The following is a 13736-nucleotide window of genomic DNA, read 5'->3' on the forward strand; positions in this document are numbered from 1 at the left end:
ATTTCCCTTTGAAGCAGACAAGCAACATTTATCTATATGATTGGGTGAAAATAAGCAAAATGAAGTTCTGAATTGCATCCTATCCCTGGGTCATTAAGTTCCCTTAGTTTTCTCTTACGATTACGATTTCTCCCACGTTAAAGGAAAGGGTAGTCGATTCTATCCCGGGACCACACTGTAGGAACTCTTATTGTATTTTATTTAAAATATTCTTTCATTCGATATTTATATTGAGAGATGAGCAAAAAAAATAATACAATGTTTGTATGAATACATGAATATATTAAGTTATTATCCCTTTTTGTCATCAAACAAAAAATATGTAACAAATTGCCAGTATCACTAATTTTTTTTATTTTTTATTTTATTTTATACAAAAATCCACAGCTCTTAAAAAACAACTTACATGCTAAGTCTCTTATGAATACAGCCAATAACGGATTTTATTTATACGAACAAAAATTTTGATTCCAAAGCGAGGTAGGAAAGTTAGAATGGGTGTATGCAAGTAATATAAGTGCATGTATGAAATGCATAAGCGATTTTATTATAATATGTATATAAAGAATTTTTTGTGTATATATATTTCCTAATATGGATATATGAATTTACTGGGTACAGAGGAATAACACCCGAGTCCTCAGGAATGGCAACGCATGGGGGGTATCATATACCTCCCCCATATAATAAACACCATATATCATGTTCCATTCCATTATCTGTCCAATGCTGAACATAGGCCTCCCCTATAGGCTGCCATGACAATGATCATAGATATAAAATATGTTTTCATTTATAAATCTTTTGAAGGTAGCTACAATTTTAAATGACACTATATGATACGGATAATGAAGACAGAGAGAAAATGAAAAATATAAGAAAAATTGTTCTCAAATAAAATTTAAAATACGACTTAATCTGGGAAATTTAATCAACCTATTTACTTGCAACACTAAAAAAGGCGTCTTTTGTTTTGATTAAGAAACACAAGAGTCAAGAATCAATCAGCCAAATGTTACATTGGCTGATTAAAACTTAAAACTAATTTTGACATTTAATACTCTATATATATATAATCTAAGTTCAATAAGTATAACACAACGAGATGCAATATACAATACGTTAACTTGAGACGGCCAGTAACAAAACTCAAGTGAATATCTCTTGTTTTAAAATAATAATAATCTTTATTACAAGCCCAATTTGTTAACATAACTTTTTTTTACAACACAGGGGGCAAACGAGCATGCGGCTCACCTGATGGTAAGTGACTACCGCTACCCATAATCACCCACAACATCAAAGGCCTTGTAGGTGTGCTGCTGGCCTTTTAAAAAGGAATATTCTCTTTTATTGAAGGTTATGATATCGTATCGGTTTGGAAATATTGCTGCTGGAAATTGATTCCAAAGAGTGGTTGTGTGTGGAAGAGAGTGCCTTGAAAAACTTTAAATACTTTAGCCTAATGTTAGTATACCTTACAATAAAACAAATAAATAAAAGAAACAATAAACAAATTCGATCGCCACTGAAGCATCCCATTTGATATACCACAACAGGGACCAATGTAAGGGCAGTTCAACCTGCTTTTAATCACATATATATTCATATTTATACTGGACTATGACTTCATACTACATTACGATATATTTATACACATCATACTCTAGGCTTTCTAGTTGTTTTGTATAAAGGTTTTTGCTTAAAAAGGATATAAATACTGCCGTTGGCTATGACTTTCCCTGTAGCGGTTTGTGTCAATTCAACGAAGGCTTTTGCGCGTTCAAAAGGCCATACATATTTAAAGTCATCAGCAGGAAAACCAAGACCAGTGAGATTATATATTCCCTGAAAACAATTAGTAAACACCATGTTTATTTGTTAAGAATTCCTATTGAGATTTTTTTGTGCAACTTAGAATGGCTGAATGTGAACAAGCTGACGGCCCACCTGATGGAAAGTGATAACCGTCGCCTAAAGACATGAGCAGTACCATGGACATAACATAGTATATTGTTACGCCCATGATACCTCCTATGCGTTGCCATTCCTGAGGAATCGGGTGTTATTCCTCTGTACTCTGTAAATTCACTGTCATATCCCATCACTTAAACGAAAACACAGCCATGCAAACACAACTGCTTTACGGTAGAAACACGAATGGAACAGAGGTGTCCAAACAAATGACTTTTATACAAAGTTTCCCTCTGGTGAAAAGTAAAAAGAAAGAGACTCGAGTTACTCATTGTAAATTGATTTGTCAAAGTTCATCAAAAACGGCATATTAAGGTTTCTCCAGAGGCAGTAATGAGCACGTGATATCTTTAGTATTGCAGACGTGCGTACATAAGCTGTAATGGCTGTTTATTATGCAACTTAGAATAACAAACAAACTGACAGTACACCTGATAGAAAGTCCCTCTTAAAACATCTCTGTTTTAAGGAGGGCAAAGGATGGCAGGGATGCTGCTGCCCATCTCTCGCCCTCCTTTAGTCGTTTCCTATGACACCCACGTGAAATATCAATTTTACCATCTGTACAGGACACTTTATGCCAGCGGCGACCACAGCTCTGCCTATGAACTGATCATGGTTTATCATGTCGCATAGTTTAAAGTGAAACTCAACAAATGTCCGCTTGTACTCATTGTGCAGAAATTCGTATAAAATAACGTCAACCTGAAACAAAAACAAGTGTACTTCATCGTACAATAATTAAACCGTTAAAAAAAACCCGTTTTCAGTAATGGTAAAATTATAAATTTTGATTTAAACGCTAAACAGTTCAACTGATTGTGATAAAATGTCTACGAGACGAATCTGTAAGTACTTATATCCTTTTAGATAAAAAATGAATTTACAAACTTGGTTTATAAGTTTTTTTTTTTTTAAAGAATGAAATAATTTATTCATAGAATCGTACTACTTGAACAGTAGCATAAATAAAAAAAAAAAAAACTAAGTATTTAATATAATTAAAAATAAACAAATAATAATAAAATGTGCGAGTGTGTACTCGTGTGCATGTATGTGTGCATGCCAATGTGTATTATGACATAATCATCATCATCATCATCAGATAAGCCTTTAACTGTACACTGCTGAATAGAAGCCTCCCAAACATAAGTTTTGCCAGTAGTTGCCACGTTTGGCAGGCGGATTGGCAATCGCAGTTAGGCTTTGGAAATCTTTTAAGTGGGACGCTATTGCCCACATCTCGCCCTCCCTTAGTCGCCTCTTATGACACCCATGGGAAAGGAAGGGGTGGCCTATTCTATATAATGATATAGATACACGTAATCTACATAATTATTGATAAAGATTATTTCTATTCTATTCTAAAATCTATCACTGTACTGTACCGTAACATTATTGTTCCATGTATGTTTAAGTTCAGCGTACGCGTTGACTACATAAGGCCCTCTTCGGACGTTCCTCCTCACGGTTATATTGAGTTTCTCTATGAAGTCACGATTAACGTAACTCACTTCGACTCTTTCAGGTACTAACTCGAGGCCCTGTTAGCATAATGTATATTAAAAAGAAACCAAGAATTTACTTGCAACTTCAATAGATTTTACGTTCGATCTTCGGGAACACAATTGTGAAAATCGCATTACTAAATTACTATTGCACTAGCAATATTTTTTGTATGATGCTAGAACAAACATGCAGACAAACATGTTTCTTTCTAAAAGGCCGACAACACATTTGCAGTTCCTCTATAGTTACGGGTGTTTATCTGTCCACTGAACATAGATCTCCTTTTTGGGGAGGTTGCCGTCCAATTTTTGTGTAGCCCCTATTTTGACAGTAGTTGCCACGCTTGGTAGGTGAGTTGGAAACCATAGTTAAGCTTTCATAATGTTTTAAGAGAACCACTGCTTTCTATCCCTCAGCTATTAATTTTCCTTAGTCGCCTCTTACGACACATACGGTGGCTCATTCTATGCCGGAAATTCACGGTTTTAAAATTGGCGTTTTAATTTTAGAAATAGATCGAAATAGAAACAGGCGCGTCTTAATAGGCAATAATAAACTTACATGAATGAAAACAGAGCACAGCCATCCAGTAAACAGTATAATAGATAATTTGCAAGACATTTTAATAATATATAATATAATCACATGATACACGAATAAAGGTTTTGGCATAGGGCGACCCTCTTTCGCCTTTTCAATATAGCGTCTGACAAAATCTGTAAATCATTAGACCATATAGTTCATATTTTACAATATGCTGATGACTTGGTTATATATTTTGCAGACAAAGACATAGAAATTTGCGAACTACGGTTTTGTTGACACAACAAATAGGATGTATTTGTATTTATTGGAAACATAAAAAATTACAAAAGTAGGGTAGTGTACGATAACAGCCACATTAGTAAAAAATAACTGTGTCGTGGCTGTCAACGTCCACCTCCTCAAGGCAGAGGCGCTAGCGTTCCAGTAGACATTGTAAAATATTTTCATTACAAAATATTTTTTTTACAATACAGGGGGCAAACGAGTATGATGATAAGTAACTACCGCCGCCCGTGATCGCTCATAACACCAACGGTATTGCAGGTGTGCTGCCGGCCTTTTAAAAAGGAATATGCTCTTTTCTTGAAGGTTACGTTGTCATATCGGTTCGGAAATACTGCTGCTGGAAGTTATTTCCAAAGAGTGGTTGTGCGTGAAGAAAGTGCTTTGAAAAACGTATGGTGGAAGACAACCACTCGTCCAGATGGTTGGGATGAAACTTTAGTTTATGGCGGGTTGTACGGCGGTGAAAATCAGCAGCAGGTATCAATCCGAACAATTCCTCAGAGCGTTCCCTATGATAATTTCGGTAGAAGATGTACAGAGATGCAACATCTCTGCGCAGTTTCAGTGGGTCGAACCGGACAGTAAGGCGTTGATTATAATCAATAATTCGAGCCGCCGAACTTGGAATGCACAGAATAATTTCGAGGTATTGTAATTTTTATTTTATATATTTGTTTAATGTATCTGTACAGACATTGTTTCTGCCTACCCTCATGGGAGACAGGCGTGATAAATATGTACAAGTATGTACAGATATTCTTACTGTTGGTATTGTGTCGACTGAAATTAGAGGTCAGTATAGTTCTTAGGTAGTGTGTGTAGGGTTTAATAATAAACTAGTTAAATTTAACAGTCCTGCTTGAGGGGGGGGGGGGATTGTTAGTAATGTGGACTACCAGTCTCATTGCTAGCAATATACTCTTCCATGTGGTCTCCCCTAAAAACCATCGTACTGAATTCTATGTGTATACATCACGATGGGCTACTGGTGCCTCGCCAGCATATACCGTTAGCGCAGGTGGGGTATCAATCCATTAGGGGCCATTAAAAAAAACCGGAGAGACGTTTCAAAACTACTATGATAGCACATATGGACGGAACATTTTGCAATTTCCTAATTAAAAAAAAAATTTTTTGTTTATTTTATTGTTACGTTTCTCTTCGTATTATGTTAGATACATTTTCATATTTATTATCTACTCTTGTTTATTTAATGTCTCGGTTTTTTTGTGAAAACTTCACTGATTTATCTTATTGCTATATTTATTATTTATGTGTTCTAGGAATTATATAATTTCCTAATAAAGTGAAATAAAAAATTAATGAAATATAAAAGATTCTTTGTAAAAAGTACTATTACAGAATGACAAAAATGCTTGGCCAAAATAAATTCAAGTTGATACCTATAACGTATAACGTTAAAATATTGACATATATGCTATCTAAATCATTAGTATGTTCTATAATAATTAAAATCGTCTCTTTATGAGTGATCAACGGAAATTTTATAGGAACTTGGAGCGCCCAAAACTACAGCCCACAGGACAAAGACCCGACACAGCGAATTTCGTCGCCTTCTGGCGACAGCTGTGGTCTGAACCTGTGGAACATGAGGAGGGCGCATGGATGCACGGTGTTGAGAAAGCATGTGCTCGAATAACGCCATTACCATTACAAAAGAAGACGTGGTTGCCGCGATCTGTCGGGCTCCGAACTGGAAAAGTCCGGGAATCGACGGATTGCAGAACTAATGGCTAAAGGCGTTCTCGGCCACCTAAGCGACTTTAGCCGTGCAATTCCAGATTGTCCTCGAAAACAGGGCGCTCCCAAACTTCCTTACAACCGGGATCACTCATTTAGCTTCTAAGACAGCGATACCGCGGATCCATCTAAATATCGCCCCATCACTTGTCTTACGACAATATATAAGACGTTAACATCCGTTCTGAGCGCTAAGATCTCTCGTCACGTGTACAAGAATAAGATCCTATCTAACGCTCAGAACGAATGAGGGGGCGGTAGCGCGGATCGAAGGAGCTGTTCCTCATTGATGCTGTCGCTGGCCACCTGGTCAAGCAGTACCGTCGGAATTTCTCCGCCGCCTGGATAGATTCTGGCGTTCGATTCCGTGCCCCATTCATGGCTCCGGAGAATATTCGAGCTGTACAAGATTGATAATACAGTTCGTGTGTTCCTGGAGGCATGCATGGGGCAGTGGACGACGATTTTCACTATCCAGGGCGAGCAATTGACAGATACCGCAGACCGGATTGAGGTCAAGAGGGGAATATTCCAAGGCAATTGTTTGAGTCCGCTTTCGTCTTGCCTGTCCCTGAATCTATTCAGTACCTTACTGGAGTAATTCGGGGACTGGATTTCAGTATCAGAGAGGAGGTACACTAGTGTTTCGCCTTCTGTACATGTATGACTTGAAACTGCTAGTTCCGAGCGTCGAACGCCTGACGAAGCTGCTAAATATCGTAAATGATTAAAGCAGCTCTGTTAGGATGGCGCTCGGAATAGACAAGTGCGTGGTTCTCCATGTGCAGAGGGGACGGGTCACTCAAACTAAAGGGATCGTTACAGATCCCTTTAATATCAAAACCCTCTCTGAGACTGAAACATACAATGTATCTGGGCATGTCACAAAACATCGATGTGAGGGAGGCGGATATGAAACAGTCAGTCCGCGAGGAGTTTTTTGCGCACCTTAAAAGAATACTGAAAAGTTCCTTGTCGGGGCCAATAAAGTCCGAGCTTATAACGGCTGGATCATACCCGTACTCCTTTACACTTTTGGCGTGTTCAAATGGTCTCAAACTGATCTCGAAGCTCTGGATCGGAAAGTTCGCACAACTATGACCCTTTATAGAATACATCACCCGAAATCGTCAGTCATAAGGCTGTATATCCCGCGGAAGGCTGGTGCTCGCGACTTGTTAAGCGTTAAGACCATGCATAACCGCGAGATCGATAGCCTCAGGACATATTTTCTACAAAAAAGAGACAAGGTTATGCATAGAGAGGTCATAGAATGTGACAAAGGATTCACTCCTCTTCCTCTGGCTAAAGAGGACTGGCAAAAATTCGAAGTCCAGGGTACCTCTCAGCGGGAGACCGTATGAAGAGAGAAGGAGTTGCACGAAGACCTCCGTGCACTGGCTATAATTCGGTGATCTCTTCGGAGAGACCGAGGGTTTTGTCTGTGCAATACAGGATCAGGTGGTTAAGATGAACAGTTACCGAAAGCACATTCTGAAAGATGGCACTGAGGACATCTGTCGGGCATGTCGCCATCCCGGTAAGTCACTCAGACATGTGCTTTCGGGTTGTTCAGCTCTTGCCAACACCGAGTACTTGCACAGACACAACCTGGTAGCCAAAATACTCCATCAAGAGTTAGTTTTGAAGTACGGCTTCGCGAATGAGAGGTTGCCGTGCTATAAGTATGAGCCCCTGCCGGTCCTCGAAAGCAACAGCGTCAGGCTCTACAGGGATCAATCACGGACAGGACAGTTCTTGTGAACAAACCTGATATCCTGGTGATGGATCGGGCACTCTCGAGGGTGTTTTTGGTAGATGTCACCGTACTGCATGACGAGAACCTCGTGAAAGCCGAAACCGAAAAAAAAATATCTTGACTTGGCTTACATCTGGGCTGGGGGGTGACATCCACCGAAATCATTCCAATCGTTATGTCGGTGAATGGTCTTATCCTAACCAGTCTGGAACAACATTTCAGACGGTTGGGATTCCGAGGCGGCTCACTTCCGGGAAAGATGCAGAAAGCGGTGCTCTTAGATTCTGCCCGCATTGTACGCGGGTATCTCTCCCTGGGGCCCTGAACCCCGGCCGACTGTCCTTCTGCCAGGGGTTAGTTTGCCATCTCCTTTCCTGAAGAGGGGAGATGTGAATTTTCTAGAAATTTAAATAATAACAATAATGTTATACATATATTTAATTTTGTAATGACTGAGTGTAGTGGTTGTCACTTTTAATTTGGTATGGAAAAGGCTAAGATGGACTCCAAAAAGTTAGGAGTGCTCAATAGAGTGAGACGATATTTCACGCCAGAACACTGCTTGAAATTGTACGAGTATAAAGCTCAAGTTAAGCCACATATGGAACGCTGTTCTCACCTATGGACAGGAACGCCGCAGTACCAGCTCCTTCCGTTGCACTTCTTTCAAAGTCAGGCGGCTCGAACTATTGATGATCAGCGCCTTATTGTCCAGCATGATCCACTGAAACTGCGCAGAGATGTTGCATCTCTGTGCATCTTCTACCGAATATATCATGGGGAGTGCTCTGAGAAATTGTTCGGATTGATACCTATTGCAGATTTCCACCACCGTACAATCCGCCACAAACTAAAGTTTCACCCCTACCATCTAGATGAGTGGCGGTCTTCTACCGTGCGTTTTTCAAGACACTTTCTTCCACGCACAACCACTCTTTGGAATAAACTTCCAGCAGTAGTATTTCCGAACCGATACGACAACATAATCTTTAAGAAAAGAGAATATTCCTTTTTAAAAGAATGGCAACATACCTGCAATGCCTCTGATGTTACAGGTGATCGTGGGCGGCGGTAGTCACATACCATCAAATAAGCCGCACTCTCGATTGTCTCCCGTGTTGGAAAAAAAAGTACGTACTTATATATAGAACATATCAAGACAAATACAAAGGGATGCTCATGAATATAAATATTTGCCCATTCTTCTCAGCTAAAATTATATTCCCAACTCAGCGGTAGATTCATAAAAATTTAAATGCTTATTGAAAAAACAAACTTAATTGTAAATTAAGTTTATTCAATAAAAATATTATTATTTATACTGTATCATTTAAAATTGTAGTAAATCATAATTTTATTGTCAAATGGGTCTCTTTAAACAAAACAGTTGCTTAGCGAGAGATTTACGCTTGATAAAGGCTAATTCTTATTCAGAATGAAATAATGAACGTACGAATCATAGATACGACTTTTTCATTTCGAATAACACTTTAAATTTTTTTTAAAGTAGTCTTATTTTTGTGCAAGGCTCTCGTTTCTGCACTATTATTACTTGATTTAAATGTCTCAATATCTTTATTCAAAAGAACATTTAATCAATATTTTCTAAATTTGGATATTAATTATCTCAATTTTAATAGGCAGCTGGAAAACGATCTAAAAGATACTTACCTGGTGAAAAGCCCTAGTTCTACCTCTCCGTTCTAGTTCTACTGCATTTATGCATAAACATTTTGAAAATAGAATTTTGAAATATAATAAAATCGCGATACGGGAAAGGAAGTTGGTTATTTAAATATAATCACAGACATTACATATCATTTAATAGCCACATCATATATGAAAAAAAAAAGTGATATAAAACGTTTTTTATAGAATGTTTAAAATTGTCTCTAAGGATGTAGTTACTACTCGTATTAAATTAGATTTTATATGATTATTTATAATATTTACATATTTTGTAATCATATTTATTTATTTTTTTGAGGTAACAAAATAAAAGTAAAAGTTTGTGGCATTAAAACAGGTTATATTACAAACTTTTTTTTATACTACAAAGGTGACGAATAAGCATACAACCCGTCTGATGGTAAATGGTCACTGTAGCTTATGGACGCATTCAAGACTACGGAATACTTGACTAGGGATAAATGTCCGTAAAACACAAAAAAAAAATTAGCTAGTTTACTGGCTTATAATATATAAGATCTTGTTATAAGTAGTATAACGAGTTATAATAATAATGTTAGAAGCATTGGTAATAACAATGTGTCATGTATAAATTTAAACTGATATGTAAGACAATGGTTATAGGATATGGTTCTAGTTTATCAAAATATTCGTGATTTTTCCAGCAAAGAATTAGAAATCGGTCTTTTTTTAGAGTCCCAAAAATGTACAAGTACTATGTCTAACTGAACATCGGTTTAAAAAAAAGTTAATAAGTCTGTCCTTTTGAACATTTTAAAATTACTAGTTTCTTCACTAGAAAAAAAAAACGCTATTCATAGAGGATCAATAATAATTAAAAAAAAATATTTTTAATTATTATTTAGATTTTACTACTTTTCTCGGAATCACTCCTGATAATAAAACTCAATAGGGTCTTCACATTCAATGCCTAACACACTAAACGATTACTAAAATGACAAACGTGATTAGTGTTAGTCGATCATGTATGAGCTTTATAATGACCATGTAATTTTAGACATAGAACATTTAAATATATATGCGGCTTTTCTTAGCAGACAACAACATTCTCAATCCTGCAATAGATGAAAAAAAAAATTCAAAAGTGCTTACCATATAAAGAAGTACATTTGAAAAAGATTATTTGAATATATGACGCATTGTATATTTATAACATATCTTACATTTTGCACTTACTTACTTATTAGAGGAAGATTTTGTTCAAAAGTCGTTTGCTTGGGTATTTCTTTCTCATTCGTGTTTCTACTGTGAAGCAGTAATATTTGCTTGGCTGTGTTTCGGTTTGAAGGGTGGGATATGGTAGTGAATTTACAGAAGAATAACACTTGAGTCTTCAGGAATAGCAACGCGTGGGTTATCATGAGTGAAATAGTATACTCTGTTATGTCCATGGTACTGTTCATGTCTATATGCGACGGTTACCTCTTTCCGTTAGGTGGGCCGTCAGCTTGTTTGCTATTCTAAGTTGCATAAAAAATTACTATACTAGAGTACCAAATAAATGGGCTGTTAAAATTTTTTGTTGAAAATATTCAGTTGTAAATGCAGAGAAGCTTACCAGTGGGTATGATGACTGGCATATTGGAGATAAATAATTCTAAAGTACTTGCTATTTCATTATCTATTTTAATAAATTACTATCAGGATTTAAATTTACTTTGTTGTTGTAAGATTTTATTTTATCGGCCTCGACATTTATTACCTTTTAAATAGCTTTTACATTGTTATCAGATTTATTAATCAATTTACTTAAGTGCAGGGGCTTAGCAGTATTACAAATTTTTAATGTTTTACATTAGGATTTCTGTATGTTTGACGTATTCTTCATATAATAATATGTTTTATATATTTTATATTTTTTATTCAAGTAAACTTAATTACAATAATTTTTGAATAGTTTTTTTTTGTTTCTATCGCCTATTCGGTATACAATTTCAGTTAAGAAATACTGGCAAGAAACTCAACTATTGCTTTCTTCAAGTAGATTTTACAATTATGAATTTCTGTCAATACAGATTAGTACAAAAGTGATTCAAATTATTAGATAAATCGAATCCATTATTATAAATATTGTATTGTACATCATATAACATACATATATTCAGATGTACATATGTCAGACCTAATTCGTATTTTAGATAATAAATTGTCCCATATCTGACTATTAGCCGCCAGGCACGTAAGTTATTGTTTAATATATAATAGGCTTTATTCATTATTAATACACGAGTATAACTACTAAGTAAATTATGAAGTTACGCGATAGATAGTACATAAAAAGTTATAAAACCAAATTAAATTCACATAGATTTTCAAAAGGTCGAATCACAAATTTTTGTTCCCTGATATGATAATGTTGGTATCATGTATAAAATCCAGAAAATAGTATATTTCAATATACTATTAACTGTATTTTATATATACATTTGATCTTGTTTTTAGAGTGCTACCTCTTCAGTGTTGGCTTCATTGAAAATCAGCGCTGCAACATGACAATGCAGCTTAAGCAGAGCAGGGACTATTTCATGTGCTAGCAAAGCATGTGGATATTATTATTTTAATATATAAAATAAAGTTGTAATTAATATGTGAATTTACTGGGTACAGAGGAATAACACCTGAGTCATCAGGAATGGTAACGCATGGGGGGCATCATGGGCGAAACAGTGTACTCTGTTATGTCTATGGTACTGCTCATGTCTATAGGCAACGGTTACCACTTTCCATCAGGTGGGCCGTCAGCTTGTTTGCTATTCTAAGTTGTATAAAAAAAGAAGTTATGTACAAAAGAAAATTGGGTAATAACGAGAGCATGTTTTCATTTAAAAACAAATGTTTTATCTTTTCCATTTACTGAAATCAATGGAGAGTTATAAATAGACAATTAGAGACAGATGCCATAGGCATTCTAGTTTATGTGAAATTAAACTACTTGCTCTTTTTGATTTTACAAAATTAATAGCAAAACCCTATATGAAATATAATGCTGTTTATTAAGACAAATTAAGACTGAAAATAACAAAAAAAATTACAATGCATTTGCAGAATTTAATCCATTCCTGTAATTAACAATTATATAAGATATATTGAATCACAACAATAAATATATGAATGTACTTTATAATCCACAGAACTTATTTTGCAAAAGTTCTTGATTTGTACAGGTCCCAAGATGACATGATTATATTAACTATAAATTTACAGAAGTTAGTTAATCATTATTTTTTCGTGGTTTTGCCTAATGGTTTTTGTTTAAATTGCAAGTATAAACTGGCGTTGGCTATGACTTTTCCAGTAGGGCTGTGTGTGAATTCACAAAAGCCTTTTGCACGCTCAAATGGCCATACGTATGGAAAATTATCAGCGGGAATACGTATGTCAGTAAGATTATATTTTCCCTGAAAAAAAATCAAATGTAAAGTTTATTGACGATCTTTGTAATGTAATAGTAGGCATATTGCTTTGTGTAAATGATATATATTCTTTATTGCACTTAAACAATATATTCGACAATTAGTTTAACAACTTGTTAGCAAGGGAGGACTTATCTCTGAAAGAGATCTCTTCCAGCCAACCCAGTGTAGTTAGAGAGAAAGTGATTTAATTTGGGTAATCCAGTGCAGAACATCCTTTTGATGAACTTTTTTCAATTGTGTCGAGTATATGTTAGGTACTCTGAGTTGTACTTCTAGAAATTCGTTGTCTGGTTCCTGATCCTTAGCTCGAGGATCAGACGGTCGGTGTGATTGTATAGCACTTATTTTACATTAATTTGTATCTATTGTTAAGAAGATATAGAAGAGGATTAACAATAAAACATCGAATGATAAGATTAGTAACTAACTTAAAAATTTTACCACAAGGATTGTTAAATTAGGAAATTTTTGATAACACTGTCAGATTTGAAACATTATATGCTTAAAAGAACACGCAAGATATTCTACAGTTACGTAACAATGTCATAAAATAGTTAATATTCAACTTTCGCGTTATTTTAATTTTACGATCACGACTTAAAGTGCTGCTATTACAGATGAATTAGATAACTTCAGTTCTGCCGTGACCATGACATGATAACAATCCAATTCGAAACGTTGCCAATAAAAATGAAGTATATAGGTTGTATTTACTTGTAATCGCATTGAGATAAGCTCCGATCGTATATTCAAATTATCATAATAATAATAATACA

Source organism: Galleria mellonella, unplaced genomic scaffold (assembly GCF_026898425.1).
Source record: "Galleria mellonella isolate WM207_F2 unplaced genomic scaffold, CSIRO_AGI_GalMel_v1 utg213, whole genome shotgun sequence".
NCBI classification, from domain to species: Eukaryota; Metazoa; Arthropoda; class Insecta; order Lepidoptera; family Pyralidae; genus Galleria; species Galleria mellonella.